At 40.3% G+C, this 13,842-nt stretch overlaps 1 protein-coding gene across 2 annotated transcripts in view; it reads left to right on the top strand.

Annotated features, from left to right (window-relative positions):
- The window catches only part of Frs2 (fibroblast growth factor receptor substrate 2), an 81,475-nt gene that overhangs the window by 740 nt on the left and 66,893 nt on the right, over positions 1-13,842 (top strand). The gene's annotated exons all lie outside the window — the stretch shown is intronic.

The following is a 13,842-nucleotide window of genomic DNA, read 5'->3' as shown; positions in this document are numbered from 1 at the left end:
AGGGTTTTTCGCTCACTTGAAAGTTGAAACTGTTGGGAGTTACTTCTTAAAAACAAAGGTTTGAGGAGAATCGTAGATTCATATGAGTTTCCCCGTGTTCTTGCTTACGTAAAGGGGAAAAAAAGATGCTATTCTCTAATCAGCCTTCCGAATTCCTGCGCTCATCCGAAGACACAGTTTTAAGAGTTCAGTCGGGACCTTGCACAAGTTGACTGCGAAGGGCTGGAAAATGGTATCCTTTTCTACCCCAGTTTGAAAATCTTGTAGGCACTGTTAATAAACGAAGTTTAGGTGATAAACTACCGATGAAAGGTTTATAGGAAATAATGGAGCTATTTTTCGCTTTTTTTTTGAGTTTTAAATTATAATCAGATAGTTTATTTGTTGCAGATGACCTTGTAGTGTCACGTATACACAAGTCATCTTCATGAAAGCAGTGACATTATCTGTACTTCTTATTGTGCTGACGTTAGCGTTCATACTGTTTTGTTTTTGTCTTGTCTGTGTCTCTCTCTTTCTTGTACTTATTCTCTCTCCTTGCACTACTGGAAGGGAAGATAGTATTATGAATGAGGGGAATGATCTGAAGTGACAAGTTCCATAAACTGTCTTATGCAAAAGAAAATTTATTTCATTAAAAAAGTTCTCTGTGTGTAATGCCAGAGGTTCACATTGGCTGTCTCCATAGAATAACCCATCGTTGTGATCATTATCATGATCATCCTCATCATCATTTTGAGAGAGGGTTTCCTGAGCTTGGAGCTTGTCCTTTTGGCTAGAGCCAGCAAGCCCCAGGGGCCCTCCTGTGTTTACCCCGTGTGCCCAGTCCAGGTCTAGCGGTTATAGGCACATGACCCCAGCATCTAGTTTTTATGTGGGTGCTGTAGATGCCAATCTGGGTCCTCATGCTTGTTCAGCAAGCTCTTTGCATGCAAGCAATCTCTCCAGAACCCCCAAATCTGTGTCAAGGTTGTTGACAGAAAACAAAGGGGATGCATTTTTTATGCGTGTGGGAAAATGTGAGGATAAGTTGCACAGTGTTTAGACTCGGATAGATGTGTCAGCCTCTTAGTATATGAGGTACTCAGTTGTTCAGAGCCCAAGGTTGGGATGTTGAATTAAAGTCTGGGAAATGAGTCAAGTTATGTATTTCTATTCTGCATATAGTGTATTTTGAAGGAAAACACTATAGGAGTTAATGAAAGCATAAGAAATAGGTGAAAAGCAGATACTTTCAGGCATTGTAACTTTTTTTAAAAGACCTATTTATTTTATGTATGTAAGTACACTGTCACTCTCTTCAGACACACTGGAAGAGGGCATCGGATCTCATTACAAATGGTTGTGAGCTACCATGTGGTGGCTGAGATTTGAACTCAGGACTTCTGGAAGAGCAGTCAGTATTCTTAACCGCTGAGCCATCTCTCCAGCCCTAGGCATTGTAACTTTTAACTATTGCTCAAGTCAATTCAAATGATACTGAGCATTTTCTATGCATCAGACTCTTTTAGTGAACCATGTAGGGAAAAACAAAGACAAAGCCATTATAATTTCAGATTCATGTTTTGATAATCTTCCAAGGTGTGTTGAAATCGTGAAGAATTGAATTGTACTGTCTAGGAATATTCACCCTCCTCTGAATTGGGACTTAATTTGGAGGGGGCTGTTGATCGCTTTATGAAGCATACTGTGCTAGGCACTCTTGAATCACAAGGTTAAGTTTGGCCTTTAGGAATTTGAATCTAGTGGGGATGTAAGATACTGGTATAGAAGTTTACAGTATAAATAAATATGTGTCTGGAGATGGTGGCATGCGAGCGGTGCCAAAGGAGTCACAGGCAAGATGATGGATGGTAAGCTACTAGTTAGGCTGACCCTGTTTACAACAAATGAAGACTGAAAACAAAAAGCGTATGTAAACACTTAACCGCATAGATGGGTTTATCTAAAGTTTGGGCTTCTATAAAAGCAAAATGTTTGTTCTATAGTGTAAGTCATACTTTACAACACAAAGGCACGGCAACACTTGTTAGGGTAGGTCAGTGCAATGATTTATTGGGTGCTTAGTTCTGTTATAGTTGTGTTTTCTTTTTTCTTTTTTCTTTTTTTTTTTTTTTGGTTCTTTTTTTCGGAGCTGGGGACTGAACCGAGGGCCTTGCGCTTCCTAGGCAAGCGCTCTACCACTGAGCTAAATCCCCAACCCCATAGTTGTGTTTTCTTAACAATATAGAAGCTTCTTTCTTTTGAGACAGGGGTCTCCCTGTGTAGGCATCGCTCTGAATAGTCAGGATACCATCATCTCAACTATGTCTAGTAACTCCCCCTACAGTTATGTGACTAGCAGAACTGTCTGTATTTGAAGCCACATCTGCCTTGTCAGAGAGCTGGTATTTCTACTTCATGGTGCTACTTCCCAACAAGCTTGTATTCTTTTTATTTATTGTGGTTTCTGAGACAGGGCCTCCTACATCTCAAGTAGGCCTAGGGATGAACTTGAACTTGTCATCTGCAGCCTAGCCCTCCTGCGTCTGTTTGGGAGTACAGGCATGTCCTACTCTACCTTGCTCTTAAACTGGCAATCTTAAATTAATTGGTGACTGAGGGTTAAACTCTACTGAAACAAATATTCAGGAGTAGGATTTGTGGATAAGGAAGGCCTTTCATATTAAGAGAACGACAATTTAGAGATGAGAAGGCTCATGATGTGGAGAAAAGTGTCTCAGATGACCTGGATGGTTTATTTTGGAATTAGAGATGAAGTTTGCAATTTAAGTCAAGGCTGGATTGTGGAGCATGTTTAGATGCTATATTTGAAGCTCAACACTTTGAAGAAAACAAGAAGTGTGTACCTTGCAGCAGTTTAGTATGCGGAGTGATTTGTTATAGTAAGCTACTAATAGACTACTGTGCACACTGTGAGTGATGCTGGTGGAGCGAGGACAAGAGCCCAGCAGGCTGGAGAGGAGAGCTGTAGGAGGCAGCAGTGAAAAGCCACATTTCTAACTGTGGATGTTGATAGTTGTACTGTTAGCTAGGAATATGAGCAAGGGCTGCATAATTAGGTTTCATTTTTTAAGATAGGGTAGCCTTAAACTCGGTTCTGCCTAATCTCCAGAGAAACTGTGATTACCAGTGTGTGCTGTCGGGCCAGGCGTGCCAAGGTTTGTTTTATTATTATTTTTAATATACTCACACACAGGAACTATTTAGAAGCTTTTGGCAATGTAGGTTTTCAGTTCAAGAGAGAGGTCAGAGCTATTTTGTATATAGAGAAAATACAAACAGATTATTTAGATAGATATACTAGTTGAATTTGTAAGGAGGTGAAAGTGCCAAGGAAGTGTGTAGAGGGAAAAGAAAATTAGAACAGCAGCCACAGAACCAAGCCTACATTTAAATGTATCTGCTTAAAATGAAAAGCAAGTAAGTAGACCCTTGTATACAATGGATAAGGAATTTGGTAATCTGGGTTTATAGTTCCTTGAACTATAAATTCAGATGGAGGAGAAAGAAATCTGTTCATTAAAATTCCTGTGGAGGGGCTGTTGCCATGACTCAGCAGGTGAAGGTGCTGTTGCCATGATTCAGCAGGCGAAGGTGCTGTTGCCATGTCTCAGGACCCAGGTTCTGTTCCTGCCATCCACGAGGTTGGAGGAGAGCACCAGCTCTGCAAGGTGTTCTCCGAGCTCCACATGCAGGCCACAGCGACTCACCCTGTCCTGACACACATTCTCTCTCTCTGCACAAACAAACAAACAGACAAACAAACACATCTAGTTAAAAAGAGCCCAGTGGGCTGTTGTAGTGCCCACCTTTAATCTCAGCACTCAGGAGGCAGAGGCACAGCAGATCTTTGTGAATCCCTGTCTTAAAAACAACAATAACAGAAACCCTAAAAACAAAAATTAAAAAATTCATTGATGGCAGGCTGGGAATGTAGTTAAACTGGTAGAATTTTTACCTAGTATGCTTGAGACTCTGGGTTGTGGGTTACATCCCCAGCATTTCACACCAGGTGCACCTATAATGCCAGCACTTAAGCACAGGCACAAGGGACACAAGTTTGAGGTCATCCTCAGCTACACTGGAGTTGAAGCATTGAAGGCTTTGTGAAACTGGTTTCCATAACACACACACACACACACACACACACACACACACACACACACACACAGAGAGAGAGAGAGAGAGAGAGAGAGAGAGAGAGAGAGAGAGAGAGAGAACAGTCTCCCCTCCCCACAACAACTTACAACAGAGTCAAGAAATAGAAATGTCTTGACTTTTCTGGCAAGACTGTTGTGTCATTGTTCCAGGGAGCTTGAGCTCTTTTGGAGTCCTTTGGGTGTTTGTCTACTGAGTGCTGTGTGCGGATTTAGAAGTAATTGTGGTATTTCATTTATTTTTTGTGTGTATGAGTTTCATTTTTATTTTGATATTAAGAACTTCTGACATTCAAAGACAAATGTGCCTCATTCTAGTGACTATTAATATTGCCTTTTGTAAAATGGTATGTATATATTTTTTTCCCTCTGGCTCTTCTATAATACCCTTTTTATGATGTGGGAGTCAAGCCCAAGACAAGACTTCAGCATCTCAGGTGATGTACCACCAAGCTTGTTTCCAACCCAATAGAAGTACTTTTGATTAACATGATTGATTTTATTCAAATGCTCTGATTATATGCGAAGATTATGCTTTTACTTTAAAATTTCTTTTTTATATTTATTTATTATGTATACATCATACAGCTTTCTGCCTGCATGTATGCCTACAGACCAAAAGAGGGCATCAGACCTCATTACAGGTGGTTGTGAGCCACCATGTGGTTGCTGGGAATTGAACTCAGGACTTCTGGAAGAACAGTCAATGCTCTTAACCGCTGAGCCATCTCTCCAGCCCCTAAAATTTTTTAAGAGCTACAAATTTGTGGAATTTCATGTCTTTTGCTTTTTTGGATAGTTAAATAGGAAGAAATTGTATTTTAACATGTAAAAGATTGTAATAGTTTGCAGAATGAGGCTCAGGGTTGTAACTTTCACAGACAGGCTTGTTTTTAGTTAGAGTTGCTGTAGAAGCATTTATTTTCCTCTTAAGAATTAACATCTTTAGCTTTTCAAGAATACGGTTTTCACTGTATCACAGGTGCTAGGAGATGTCCGAAGAGACCTACAGCAGTGTATCTGGATGTGTGTGCGTGCGTGCACTCGTGCTTTGTCTGGGATGGCTGGTTTACTTTCACTGAGCTTGGTATTAATGAGGCAAAGGTCAGGTGTTCCATTTCGCTTTAGTCTGAGTAATGGCCAAGACTATACCTCTCACTCCTACCAGCTGTCTGGGAATGGTTTGGTTGTCATCGGTTTCAAAAGTGGCTAGATGAAGGTGGGACTTTATGCCACTGGCAAAGTGTAGCTTGATTGTTGGGAACTGACTCTGGGATGTACAAATCTGAGTTAAAATTCTTGATCTGTGACTTTGGGAGTCCCCAGACTTCCTCTAGCTTCTACTCCATATTATTGGAGAGGTTAATAATTGTTCTTAGCATGTACTTCTGCTGCTTTCCTCTTGGGGCCCTAGCCAATACACCTGTGGTTCTCATAAGCTGTAATAGAGCCATGTCAGTCTGTGACACTGTTGCCACTTGCTGCATGAGAGGAGAAATGTAGTCTGCTTTTTAAGAATAAATTTATTGAATTTAAAAGATAATCCTTTTTTCTCCTAAAATTGTTTAATAATTTTGAAGGAAACAAATTAGTTCTTTGATGAAATAATAATGATTGTTTAGTTGGCTTTTTTGTTTTTGTTTTCAGGTAGCCCCTTATGTAGTATAGGCTGGTCTTGAACCCTCTACTAGCCTAGATTGTCCTGAAACATGTGACTCTTTGCCTCATCTCTCAGTTGCTTATTTTACAGGAGTGAGCTACTGTTCCTGGCAGGAGAGACAGACAGATGGATGGACGGATTGGGAGGGTGGGTGAGTGAATTTTTGGCAGAATAAGAGTTGGCAGTGCTCTGTTGGTCTCTCTACCCTCCTTTAAAAGATGTTGGTTCAGTGAAAACTGAAAGTCTTGGCTTAGTAGTGCTGGAGAAGACTGTTCAGTTCATCTTATATATTTATGCACATTCAAGTTAGATTCAGGGCACATTCTACGCTGCTCCCCTGGAGGAGTGCATGAACCTGCTCCTTTCCCAATTAGTACTTGAGGTGCTTGCTCAAGGAGCAGAGCAGACCATCCGAGGTGTTGGTGGGCTCAGGGATGGGGATGCTGTTGGGGTGCTGCTTTAAGTCATCACTCTTTATCAGCCAACAAGTAGCTAATCTTTGACATAGTGAAATAGCAGAAACTGGCTTTCCTTTCTCCTTATGCAGGAAAGATAGATGGCTGAAGCTAGAGTGAGGAGAACCTTTTTACTCACTATAGCAAGTAAATCCTATGCAAATAAAATATTAGTAATCAAAATGGTCGCTAGTGAAGGGGAGGGATGTGAAGCACTATGCATAGTGGGTCATGCAAGCAGAGCCACAGAAGCCCTCCTTAGGATATACAGCAGGTATCAATAGATGTCTAGATGACGCTTACCTCAGTCTTGCTCACTTAGGGTCGGGAGAGCACAGGGCTTTAAGGCACAAACTTACTTTAGGCTACTGAGTTAAGATGCTAACATCTTAACTTTTCTTTGAGTGCTTTAGCTTGGGTAATTAAAACATTGGGTGATCTGTTGAAATCTTTGAGTTTGTATTGAGATACCTAGAATAAGTGTTGACATTAAGTTGAAGCAGCCCAAGTGCCTTTCAGGTTTTGCTGTCCTAGATATTCAAAATGGTGTTGGTGTAGACTTTTCCTGTGTATAATTGTTTGTGGAAAACTAAAAAAAATAAATCATATGTAATTCATTTATTTTAATGATGTTGAGATTTTTTTTCTACCGAGCATTCCCAGCGGCAAGTAAGTTGGGTAAATATCCTAAAAAATGTAGGGGAAATAGCCCAAAATATTCCTTTTATAAGTTGAGAAGTCTTTGATGTCTATAGTCTTATTTTTTAAATTAGCAGGGGTTTTACATTTGTCTCTTCATGTATGTAAACAGTATACAAAGTACTTTCAGCTAAAATTGATCTTGTTGATGACTTGCTTTATCTTAGAGTTTAGTAAGAGCTGGTTTTTTTTTTTCTGTTTTACTGTGTGTGTGTGTGTGTGTGTGTGTGTGTGTGTATTGAACCTATGGCCATATATATGCCTGGCCTGGAAAGCGCTCTACTGCCTGAACTCTTCCCCTGGTATCTCAGCAGACCCTGTGCTTGGATGATAGGTGTGTTTCACTACCTAGCTTGGGCTCAGTTTCCATCTGAGAACCTGAAAGGAACATTTCCTCGCCTCCCCATCTCTCTGTATTGGTGGAGCTAGGGATTGAACCCAGGGCTTTGTACATTGTAATAGTAATTACTTAATTTGTGAATACACAACACACACAAGTGCACGTGTGCGCACACACAAACTCACACAATTATATATATTTTATATTATATAATTTTTATATATAATATATAATATTTAATAATGTGTCACATGGATTAAACTTGTCTTGCCAGGTTTTACCTACTGAGCCATCTTGCAAGTCCTTAGAACATTTTCTAAGTTGAGAGTCTCTGTGTTTTGTTTGTTTTTAAATTGATTCCTGCTATGTAGTTCATGATCCTTTGAATTCATGATTCTCATGTTCTCCCTCTTGAGTTCTTTGTGACTGTGCATTCATGGTTGTGTGTGCCAGTGCGTGTGTATGTTCAGGTCATATGATGAACGTTGGTTCTCTCCTTGTGTTACTCGTGTGCTATCCCAGCTGGCTGGAAAACTTGCGGTAGTCCTTCTGCCTCAACCTCTCAGGTGGTGATTATGGGCATGAACCACCCTGTCTGACTTTCATGATTTTATTTTAATCTTTGTGGCAGTTGTAACTATTTTAAAGTTTTGGAAATGAAGACTCAGAGAGTTGATAAAAGGTAGCAGTGAAATTCAAACACAAGTATGTGTGAGATTCTTTTTATCAGCTACAGTTGCTTTTGAAATTGCTGTTAATGTTTATATACTTGTACTATTAGGTGTACATATATCCATGATTGCTGGCTAAAATATATTACTGAAAAGGTAATTCCAGTGTAATTATATATATATATATATGTATAATTAATATATATTTATGTGAATGTAGATACAATGTGCACATCTGTATAATAGATATAATTGTATATAATTGTTGAGACCTTAGGGCTTAATATGGAAGGAGTTTCTGCTATTTTGCATAATTTTAGTTCTTCTCATAAGGAACTTTTATATAGCAAAGAAAATCTGCAACAAGTGACAGAAGTTAGTGAGGAAGATTTTCTGGAATTAGTTCAGTTCTTTTTCTGGTTGTTAAACAAGCCCTCAGGATCTGGATAATTGGATGGAGAGATGGCTCAGCTGTTAAGAGCACTTGTTGATCTTGTAGAGGACCCGGGTTTGATCCCTAGCACTTACATGATGGCTGACAACTGTCCGTGGAACTTCAGGCATCTAATAGTCTCTTCTGAGTTCCATGGGTGTAAGCATTGCAGGCATACACAGTGCAAGCAAAACACTCACATACATAAAACCAAATAAATACATCTAAAAGGTTGGATAATCAGAGGAGTTGACTTAATTATATTGATATCATGTTGATATTAGGGTGTAATACTGGTTAGTATTTTCCTTTGGGTTAATGAATTAGTAGAAGCTGGGCCCTTATCCAGATTCATCCTTTTTCTTTCTTAGGATTTCTGTCTCCCACTGTTGCACTGATAGTCTTGATCCTTTTGACTAGCTAAGATTTATAGGGCTCTGCCACCACTACCTTTTATTCTGAGTTAGTGCTAGAAGGGCTTGGGTGATGAACAAGTTAGACCATGAGTCCATCTACTGATTGATGCAGTAAGTGGTTCTTGGACAGTACTAGGTTTCAAGAGCCATGCTAGTCATGGGGTATAAAATGAATTCATACACGATTTTTCTTTTTCTTCCCTTCTTCCTCTCTCCTTCCCCATTATTTTCTTTATAAACTGTTTTTGCTTTGTTTGTTTTTTTGAGATGTGGTTTCTTTTCATAGCCCCAACTGTCCTGGAATTCACCATGCAGACCAGGCTGGTTTAAAATGCAAAGACATCCTCCTGTCTCTGACTCCCAAGCGCTGGGATTAAAGGCCTGTGGCACTCTGCTTGGCTTTTTTTTTTTTTTTTTTTTTTTAAATCGGGGTCTCATTATCTTAATTTCTCAACAGTAAAGGTTGGGGGCTAGAAAGATGGCTCAGTGGTCAAGAGCACTTCCTGTTCTTCCAGAGGTCTTGAGTTTGATTCCCAGCAGCCACATCAGGCAGCTCACAACTGCCTGAAGCTCTATGTGGCGTAGACTCTATCCCCTAACCCCTCTGAAAATTAAATACAAAGTTTGAAAAAAGCTGGCCATTAAACTTGTCAGTGGGTATTTAACATCTTGTTTGGAAGATTCATAAGAAGTTTCATTGGGGGCAGTTGCTCATCGAGGTTAGGAGGGAGGGGTTAAGGGGTTAAGAAAAAAATGATATCCTAGAAGATTAGGAATGGGCAGATGGGGTGGGGGTGTGTCATCCAAAGAGAAGAACACATTTGGCCCCAGAACTTGTAAGGATAGTTAGTGCTACTATGTCTGGTGAACTAGAGGGCCTGAGGTATACAAAGCCAAACTCGTTGACGTGGAATTGTAATGTTTCTTGTAGTGTGAAGGCTAATTATTATTGTCAGCTGTCTAGAATTGGGTTTATCTGTGGGGAATTATTTTGATTAGATTGATTACTGCCCTTTGAGGGTGGCGTCCTTCCCCAGCCTAGGATCCTGACTGTCTAAGGAGAAAGTGAGTGAGGTTCATTCTCGGCTTCTTGGCAGTGCGTCCAGTGTGCCCAGTGCTCTGCAGCTCTGCAGCTGTGACTCCCCACTTCTTGGACTGTAATGTTGAGCTCTGACACACACAAACTCTTTCTCCCCTAAGTTGTTTTTGCCAGGGTATTTCATTACTGCAACAGGAGAAGTAGTTAAGGATGGAATATCGTGTAAAAACTAGTGGTGTTGGGGGACATGACCAATCATGCCTTCTGGAGTGAACTGAAGTGTTCTGGAGGCAGAGGGAGTTCCACTCTAACTCAGGGAAAATTGGTCAGGACATAGGGTAATAATAGATGGAAATAGATGAAGACAGAGTAGATTTAGAAAATACACCAAATATTGCTCTTCTGAATAAAATAATTATTTTGAAGGGGTTTTTTCCTTTGGTCCTGGTGGTAAAATCCATGGGTACCCTTATGACAAGTGAGAGCTGTGCTACTCATCCAGACACCCCAGGCTTGGAGGTGTATTTCTTTTTTCTTTTTAAATAATGATTTCATGTTATTTTTAACCCAACTTCTTTTAAGATATATTTATTTATGTATATGAGTGTTTTGTCCACACATATACCTATACTCCAGAAGAGGGTATTAAACCCAGGGGACTACATTTACAGATCATTGTAAGCCACCATGTGGGTGCTGGGATTGAACTCTGGAAGAACAGACAGTTTTCTTAACCACTGAGCCATCTTTCCAGCCATAACCAATGACAGTTTTTCAACTGTCATTTTAAGTAAAAGCAATATGGAACAGAATAACTTTAAAATCTTTTTTTTTTTTTCTTTTTCTTTTTTTCGGAGTTGGGGACCGAACCCAGGGCCTTGCGCTTGCTAGGCAAGCGCTCTACCACTGAGCTAAATCCCCAACCCCCAGAATAACTTTATATGGGATCACATAACTATGGATTTTGCAAAAGATTTGGAAACAGCAAAAGGTTTCTGAATATGCAGCATCCAAAAGTTAATTCAGAACAAAGCATGTAATGACCCTGAGGTGTGTCTGGTGGTACATGTCCACGAGCTGTGGCACACCTCCGTGCTGCCTTTGCTCTGATCATGTAACATGTTCACTTTACAATGTGTGTGCTGTTATACCAACGAGTACTTCCTAAAACACCTTGGCTCAGATTCCAAACTGCTGCTGTCAACAGTCGCAGGGCTTTGGCTGCCCCTGTAGACGGTTCTGCTCTTATAGACACAAAATGGGCTCATTATAGAGTATAGACTTTTACCACTTTCCAACCTTCATTCTTCAGAATGCATCAAATTAGAACAAAGATGTTGTATTGAGTTAGAATGCTTAAATTAAAAAAAAAAAAATCTAGGGCTGGAGAGTGCTTGGTGCCCCCCCCCCCTTTTTTTTTTTTTTTTTTTGGTTCTTTTTTTTCCGGAGCTGGGGACTGAACCCAGGGCCTTGCGCTTCCTAGGTAAGCGCTCTACCACTGAGCTAAATCCCCAGCCCCGCTTGGTGCCCTTCTATAGGACCTGGGTTCAGTTTGTAGCACACGTGGTAGCTAAGAGTCATTGTCCAGTTCCAAGGGATTCGATGCCCTTTCCTGGCCTTCAAGAGTACTAGACACATATGGTACACGTACATGCAGACAGAGCATACACATAAAATGAAAATAAATAAATCCTTTAAAGATAGTTAAATGAATTTTGGTTTGGGAGTAGCACCCCCCCCCCCAACAAATTCTGAAATGGACTAAATATATTAATGGCAGAAAGTCTGAGAAATAAAACGGTGGCCTACACATACACAACAGCAGCACACTGCTGCCATTCTACACAGTTTGAAGCGGCTGCAAAGCTCTGGGATTGACTTGGCTAGCGCCATAGGGGATGAACAGACACGGCAGAAACACGTACAGAAAAGACGGGCTTGGGTGGACTGAGCACTGATGGAGGTGGACCAGAAAGCCTGGGACGTCAGTGCATTCAGCGCTCATCCGAGTGGGTGGGGTAGTGTCCGTCTGAATGAAGAGAGTGTTTATTGTATGAGCAGGTGGTTAGCTAATCTTGGTGAGGGTCTCTCAAGTGGAGCAGCCTCAGGTCGCAGTCATCTGGAGGAGGAACTGTGCCTGACAATTTTTGCACCACTGTCAACATCTGTAGTACTCTGACTTGGGATCCTTGCCATTCCCATGGGTCTAAGGTGTCAGGGTTCTTAACATGCTGTGCTCATAGCAGCAATACACATTGACTCAGGACTTCATTTGCTCTCCATTTTGGTGGTTATAAGATTAAAATATCAGTCAACTCTAGAAACATTGAAGAGGCTCTACATTGGCAGCGTGAACTCTTCAGCCAAAATTTAATTAGTTATTTATGTAAAACTAAACAAGCTCATTCATCTCATTGCTTTTGCTTTGAGTAAGATAAAATCGGTATAACAAAGAATTGTTTTGGAGTTATATTATCAGCAGCTATTTGGTTTTCATTCCGACTTTATATATGAAACATACCTGAGATCACATTAAAATTTCTTGGGCAAAAAGGGGCCGTGAGCAGAATCAATTTAAGAAGCCTGACTATAGTCTGTGCTTAGTTTTGTTTACTGCATTAAAAAAAAGTAGTAATTTCTTTTTTGCATTCTAAAGATTGAACCTCTAGCCTTTGTACCTGCTAGATAAATACTACACCACTGAGCTTTACCTTGTGCCTATATTAAATATTTTCATAAGACAGTTTGTCATTTTTAATTTTTGCTGTTACAGGAAAATTTAAGGAAAATATAGTTGATATAAAAGTTTCTTCATGTTTTTACTGTTACTTTAGGCCATATTCCCAGGTATGTTTTAATTTTTAGATAAAAGGATATCAATATTTGGGACATTTGATTAAGTTGCTTTTCATAAGAATGGTATTATTAATGTTGCCTGTCCTTGTTAGATTACTAGCGCTCCTCCCCTTCTGACTCACCTCACTGCTTTGATTACAGACTGCATTTCTTTATGTCAGTTTTTCATGAAAGTAAAGTTGGTCACGATCTTTCAAAATATGGTTTTTCCTTTAAGTGACTGGAAAAGCTTTTTCCAGTCTGTGCCAGTGTCCAGCCATTCTAATTTAGAGGTCAGATTGCCAGATACTTCTGCTTCGTTTACCTCTGTCTTTGCTCTTATCTCCTCAGTCTGAATCCTTACCTGCCCCACTGTCTGTTTCTTGGTCAGGAGCTCCTGCTTTCTCCCTGATTGCACCAGCACCTCATTCTTTCTTGTTCCTGTCATCTTCAAATACCCGGGCAACACAACACTGTAATCTTATCCTTGCAGAGAAGGACCACTGTCTCCCAGCACTCAGCTATTACACCGTACTGTCCTGGTGGTCACCATAGAAGTTACATTTCTAATGACATAGGAAGTATGTTCGGATGTGTCTATACAGAAGTAGTAGAAAACAAGGAAGTTAGGTGCCTTTTTATTTTTATGCACGTTTTAGGAGAGAGCAGTACTCCTTTTGCTTTTTGCTCATTTGAGAATGTCTCATGAGGTCAGACTGGCTCTGAACTCACTATATATCTGGGAATACCTTGAACAACTACTTTAAGAAAATTGCATCTGTCTGTACCGTGTGTGTCCTGTGGATGGGACTCAGGCTGTTAAGGGTGGCAGCAAGTACTTTAACTCACTGAGCCACCTTCCTGACCTGACTTTGCTTGAGCTTCTGATTGTCCCACTTCCACCTCTCAAGGCTGGGATTACAGGTATGTACCACCATGCATAGTACATAGCACATGTGCATAATGTCTGTTAATATAGTGTTGGGGATTGAACACCAGGCTTTGGACATGCGAGGCAATCACATAACCATCTAACTGGTCATCAGATCACAACAAAAGAGAACAGAACTCCAAAAGTGCAACAGGGTTTAAAAAAACAATGCTAGAGATAAACCCAGGGCCATGTTCATGATA

The sequence above is a fragment of the Rattus norvegicus genome, chromosome 7 (genome assembly GCF_036323735.1).
Source record: "Rattus norvegicus strain BN/NHsdMcwi chromosome 7, GRCr8, whole genome shotgun sequence".
NCBI lineage: Eukaryota > Metazoa > Chordata > Mammalia > Rodentia > Muridae > Rattus > Rattus norvegicus.
Note: the sequence above shows the minus strand (reverse complement) of the source record. Positions and strands in the feature narration are given on the sequence as shown.